Genomic DNA, 5951 nt, shown 5'->3' with positions numbered 1-5951 from the left:
GGAGGACAGCCGAGCGACCGGACTGAAAGCAAAGGAAAGGCGGAGAGCAGGAGAAAGAAGCGTCTGCGCTGGCAAGCTCTCCCGGCAGCGCCGAGAGCCAGAGCTGCGGTGAGTCCTGGGCCCGCGGGGCCCCATTGCCTCTCCTCTGCGTCGCGGGCCCTCCTCTGCCCCCCTCGCTTTCCCACCCCGCTGTGGGGTTTTTTTTGGTTTGCTTTCTGCTCCCCGCTATGTTCTTTTTCCATCTCGCTCTGACGGGCTGCCTGTCCCCACTGTTTTTAGGTCCTCGCTCTCTCTGCCCTGTAGCCCGTGGCTATTGTTTGCTTCGCTCTCTCCCCCTGTCTCTCTGTCCGGCCCCCAGCCACTGTTTCTGCATTCCTCCCCCTCGGTCCTGTAGCCCATCGGTATTTCTGCCATCTCTGGCTCTCTCTGTGCGGCTCCTCGTTCCTGTTCTTCGAGGTCTTTCTTCTTGGCTCCGTAGCAAGTCATCGTGAGTCTCTCTCTTTCTCCGTCCCTCTTGAGCCTCTTCCCTGCCCCTCGTTTTGAAGGCCCGCCTCTCTGTCCCGGCACCCGTCGCTACGGTTCCTTTTCTCTGTCTTGCTCCCCATCCCTGTTTTTCTAAAGTCTCCCCTCTCTGCCTCCTAGCCCGTCGGTACCTTTTTCTTTCCCCGTCACGGTTTGTCTGGCTCCCTGTCCCTCTTTCTTTCTTCCTTCCTTCCTCCCTGTCTGCCCTGCAGCCCATCCCTTCGTTCCTTTCTCCTTCCCTCTCTGTCCCTCTCCCGGTCCCCGGCTTTAAACTCTGCTTCTCTGCCCGGTAGCTCGCCACCGTCTTACCTTTCCCTGTCTCTCTCTCTGTCCAGCTCCCTCTCTCGAATTTTCAATTCCTCCCTGTCACTACAGAAGCCTGTCAGGACTTTTTCCCCTGCCCGGCTTGCCTCTCCCTGTCTCACGATTCCTCCCTCTCTGCCCTCTTAGCCGCGACCATTTTTATATTCTCCGTCTCTCTCTCGGTCCGCCTCGAGATCCCGATTGTTTTTTAAAGCGACCGAATCGTCAAGCTTGGCAGAGACCTTTAATGTTATCAGGTGGAACCGCGAACCTGGTGCTGGCAAGTCCCCCTCTGCCCTGCAGCCCGTCCCTTCCCTTCCGAGGGCCTCTTTCTCCACCTCTCTCTGTCCGGCTCCTGGCCCCTCTTTTCCACTTCCGCCCTCTGTACCCTGTGGCTTTCCCCCTCTTCTTTCTCTCTCTGTCTCTGTTTGAGGAGGAGCAGCTGCCTCCCCAACGTTCGCACCCCATTCACGGTGTCGCGTGCACGCTTCTTCTCGGGCACGCTTCCTCCTCCTCCTCCTTCGGGCTCGACCCGAGGCTTCCGGCAGCAGTCTCCGGGTGTCGGATTTTGTAAAATAATTAACGTAACTGAAAGGTGCAGCAGCGGGATCGGCCTGGGCGGGGCGCCTCCAAAGAGAGGGACCCGGAACAAAGAAATCCCGGGGCCGTTACACGCTTGGGTCCCGGACACCCGCCCCTCGTGCGCTGTCCATGTGTCCCTTAGTCCCGCGGTGAGTTTTGGTCTGGGGTCTTCTACCATCGTCTCGGATTCTTCTTCTGTATAGCTGTGGGCAGTGCGTTATTGCACAGGTGCCGCTGCGCCGATGCTCCGTACGTTCGCAGTAACGGGTAGAGCGGAAGGCTCCGTGGCCAGGGAAGAGCGGCACGGACACGTTCCTGCTCGCTCTGTTGCACCGGAATTTCGACGGCTGGGTTCGGCCGCTAAATTGATGGCGCTACTGGAAGAAACTTCAGAAAAGTGAGCACTGTGCTTGTCTTTAATCTTTTAAAGTGATTTTTCTATGGGCGCCCGGTCCGTGGCTTAGATATTTGGTTTGCGGCGAAACAGACCCGGAACGTGGCTCCAAGTAGCATTCCGATTCGCTGAAATTCCCCGTAGTCAGAGAGCAAGAATCGTGAATGTTGCTTGGCGGTTTGAAATCTCAGGCTTTCTCTGAAAGCTGACCTGCCAGAATGGGCCGAAAGCAGGCCGAACGCCAATAGGGATGCCGCATAAAAGGTCCTCTTCTTGACAGGAGAAGAGCTCGGCGAAACGTCAGCGCTGTTTCCTGTAGGGCCTCCGACGTACCGGTTCAGCAAGCGTGGGCTTTGTGCGATTCCCTCGGGGACGATCGCGAACAAACTTTGTACGGCAGAGAATATCTTAGCTTACTTTCCATCTCCTCGGTTACTTGCAGAATATTGAATTTGGCGTCACACGGACCCAGAGGGACGGGTCTCCAACTCATGCTGGTAGGGCAACCCTAGTACCAGCCAGTAAAATCGGAAAAGAGTACGATGTTTTGAAACGTTTGCCTTGCAAGGAGAAGGGCCGTCTCTTGTTAGGCAACTGAATTCTGTGACCGATTTCCACGCCTCACGCATGTGCATGCATGCACACGCACCCCACCCCCCCCACCCCCCCCACTACCCCCCCCAACAGGCAGGCTTTGAAGGAGGCAGTCCCTAAGGCAATGCGATCTAAAACATGGAAGTTTTTTTTTTCTATTTTTAATAGTTTCTTATGGATAGGAGGCTCGTGTGAGCGTTTAGCCTGTCCCGTCCTTAATTCTGAACCCACTGGCTGGTGCAGAAGAACGGTCGTGTGACAAAAACAGCATGAAATTTGTCCCTGTGCCGGATGCGTCCCGTGGTAAAGGAGTACATCTGTTATTCCGGCGTGAAAGATGTTTGATGAGCGTATCGCATCGTCAGAGCTGCTCTTGGTCTGCCTGCAAGCCGTGGGTTATGATTTAGAAATACGTTCGCCTACCGTTCCTTAACTGTGTGGTTTTGGGTTTTATTTTTTCAAAGAAAGGGTGGCTTTTTCGTCGATCTCTTTGTGAGAGTATCAAATCAGGTGGCGGTAAATACATAGAAGCAGCTAGGCGTACTACGGCGTGTACCGGACAGCGTTGGCGTGCCGCTCTGCTAGCAGTGGAGAGCCAGATGAGGATGCCCGTGGTAAGTACTCGTTCTGCCTCTGGCTGAACGGAAAGATTCTCATGTTGAGGGTTCCTGGGCTTGTCTGTGTGATTAGCATTACTTTTTTTTTAATATGAAACAGGGTCAGATAATTGTTGATGAGTGGGACTTTGCGTACTCCTTTAGGTAGCTTTTCGTACTGAACCTTAGATCAGTTACAAAATTTAATCTTTGTGCAGTTTACGCGTTTTGTAGCATCTGTGGCAGAAACAACTACAAAGACATTTATCCTGTAGGTAAGCTGAAAATAAAAATGCGGTTTCTCACCTGATTTTTCTTTCAGAGGAACGCTCGCCCCCAGCGGCTGGTTTTTTTTGCTAGTGTTGTCGGGGGGAAGGAATGGCGGTGCTTGCCTGGTTTCTTCCCCTAGCCAGGGACCTGAAACTTTGTTTTCCTCAGGTGTTTCACTAGAAATTTACAAGTGTCGGTGGTCAACAGTGGCAGAGAATTGGGTGGCGTTTTCAATTTCAAAGGGAAAGAACATGTTGATGTTAATTCTGTTACCAAAAGTGAAGTACCAGCTGCTTCCTCTTTCTAGATATTCTCTCCTTTCGCCGTCCTCCCCGAGGGGTAACGTGGCCACGCTGTATACCTTTTCTGTTCTGGTACCGTTCATTTGATACGCAGGAGCGCTGTGAAATAAATAGAAGGGCTACGGACAGACATCTGCCATTGTTGCGGCTGCCTTAAATCGTGTATTTGTCCCTTTAGCCCGTCATTTCCTTTCCACTCAGTTGAGTTACATGCAGCGTTAGGTTCCAGTCGAGAGCGGTGCCGCCGAACAACGCTCTTGGAGCGTGTGTGGAGGAGGGCGACCGAGATGGCGAGATGTCTCCAAGGCAAGACTTAGGGGGAGCGGCTGAGGTCACTTGGTTTGTTCAGCTTGGAGAAGGGAAGGCCGAGGGGTGACCTCATCGCAGTCTACACCTTCCTCGAGGGGGACGGCGGAGGGGGAGGCGCTGACCTCCACTCTCTCCGGTGACCGGCACTAGGACCCAAGGAAACGGGTCGAAGCTGCATCAGGGAAAGTTCAGACCGGATGTTGGGAAAAGGCTTTTCACTGAGAGGGCGGTCAGTCATGGAACAGGCTCCCCAGGGAAGCGGTCGCAGCCACCGAGCCTGTCAGGAGTTCAAGGAGCATCTGAACGATGCTCTTAGTCGCACGGTTTAGTTTTAGGTAGTCCCGCGTGGAGCGGGGGCTTGGTCTCGGTGATCCGTATGGGTCCCTTCCAACTTGAGATACTCTATGATTCTGTGAAATTTTCTGGGTTAGAAACGACCTTATTGTAATAGAGAATTCGCTGAACGTGGCTTTGTGCAAGGACTGTCATCTTAGAATATCTTTTTTTTTTCTTCCCCCCACAGATATGAGAAAAGCTCTGTCCAGAGATATGGAGACGAAATCAGTTGTACCTCATCCTGTGACACCGGAAGACATTGAGTAACTGTAAGCTGTGATGCTCAGTGAAATTACTAAGAGCGTTAAGTTTCCCGTGTCTTTGCTTTCACTCTCCCATTCTCTTGTCTTGTGGCACGTCACATTTTTTGAGGCCGTGGAAGCGACATTGGGAGCGATGGGTTGTCAGAACCAGGTCCTCCTGCCTGTCGCTGGTTTTGCTTACCTTCGCCATCTCTGTGTACAAGTCTGCATCTCTCTCTCTGTTCTTCAATCCCTGTTCTCTCTTCTCTGTTCTACTTTGTTTCACTGCGTATGTCCCGGTCCCTCTCCCACCTTTATCCTTCCTTCCTTCTTCCTTGCCTTTTTCTTTGTCCTTTTGTCCTGCTCCTCGACCCTGTTTCTCGCTCCATCTGACCGTCCTTTTCCTGGCACCTTTGTGTCTCTGCTCCTTGCCCCCGTCTTTCTCTCCCCTCTGCCCAGTCCTCGTCTCCCTCTTTTGTCTCTCTGTCCCTCTGTCCTCCTTCTGCCTCTGCCCCTCTGTCCTGCTCCCTGCCCCTCTTTTTCTCACTCTGCCCCAGCATCCCTCTTTTCCTCTGTTGCTCTCTCCTTTTATCTCTCCTTCTCCCTGCTCCCCAGCCCGGTTCTCTCACGCTCCCGCTTCCTTTTTTTATTCTCTGTTGCTCTGTCCTGCTCCCCATGCCGCTGTCCCTCGCCGTACCTCTCGGTCCAGCTCCCTCCCCTTATTCTCTTTTCCTCCCTCGCCGTGGCGCTGCCTGCCCAGGGTCGTTTCTGCCTCTCTGTCCCGCTCCCTGTCCTTGTTTGTCGGTCGCTGTCCTGCTGCCTCTCTTCCTGCCGCTTCTTCCTCCCTCTCTGTCAGGCTCCCTGTCCCCGTCCTTCACTCGCCATCCCTTTCCTTGCCTCGTGCTTTCTCGCTTGCCGCCGCCCCCATCCAGCTGGCTGCCCCTTTTCTCCTCTCTTCTAGCGTCCTGCAGCTGGCTCCTCGGTTTTGGCGGCAGCCTGCACATAGCAGCCCAGCTCTCCAGCAGCCTGACGGACCGACCGTGTGTCTGTTCCACGCCGGACTGGTGAGCGTGGCTCTGGGTAGGACAGCCGAGGTGCCCCAGGGCCGGGCCCCGAGCCCCGGTGCGGAGTCTCTCCCGGGACCGGCTCTGTGTGTGACTGAATATGCTTGCGGTCTCTTTTGCCGTGCCGGCTGCATTGGGGCTTCCTTTGTGGGGGGCGAGGGGCTGTGATGGAGGGCAGGGGAGGAGGTGTGGTGGGGTCAGGCGATGGCCCCCTGTTCATGCGGGGCTCCAGCTGTGGGTTGGGGCTGGAGGAGCCCCAGGTGCAGGCAGTGAGGCTGCTGGTGCCCCAGGTGCGGGCAGTGAGGCTGCTGGCCACAGCCCCTCCCTATAAGGGGCTGCTGGTGTGCAGTGGCTGCTGTGAGCCAAGGGAGGAGTGGAGGTGTTGCTGGGCTGTGGCTGCACAGAGAGAGAATGTGAGTGGGGCAGCGGGGGGTGCC

The 5951-nt window shown here is 55.0% G+C and overlaps 1 long non-coding RNA gene across 1 annotated transcript; it reads left to right on the top strand.

Moving 5' to 3' along the window:
• The first annotated feature begins 2525 nt into the window (after positions 1-2525).
• On the top strand, positions 2526-5603 carry LOC129201276 (uncharacterized). Its single transcript, XR_008575352.1, has 3 exons — positions 2526-3009; positions 4396-4477; positions 5412-5603. It is a non-coding gene; the product is annotated as an uncharacterized LOC129201276 (long non-coding RNA).
• Positions 5604-5951: the final 348 nt, after the last annotated feature.

The sequence above is a fragment of the Grus americana genome, unplaced genomic scaffold (genome assembly GCF_028858705.1).
Source record: "Grus americana isolate bGruAme1 unplaced genomic scaffold, bGruAme1.mat scaffold_90, whole genome shotgun sequence".
NCBI classification, from domain to species: Eukaryota; Metazoa; Chordata; class Aves; order Gruiformes; family Gruidae; genus Grus; species Grus americana.
Note: the sequence above shows the minus strand (reverse complement) of the source record. Positions and strands in the feature narration are given on the sequence as shown.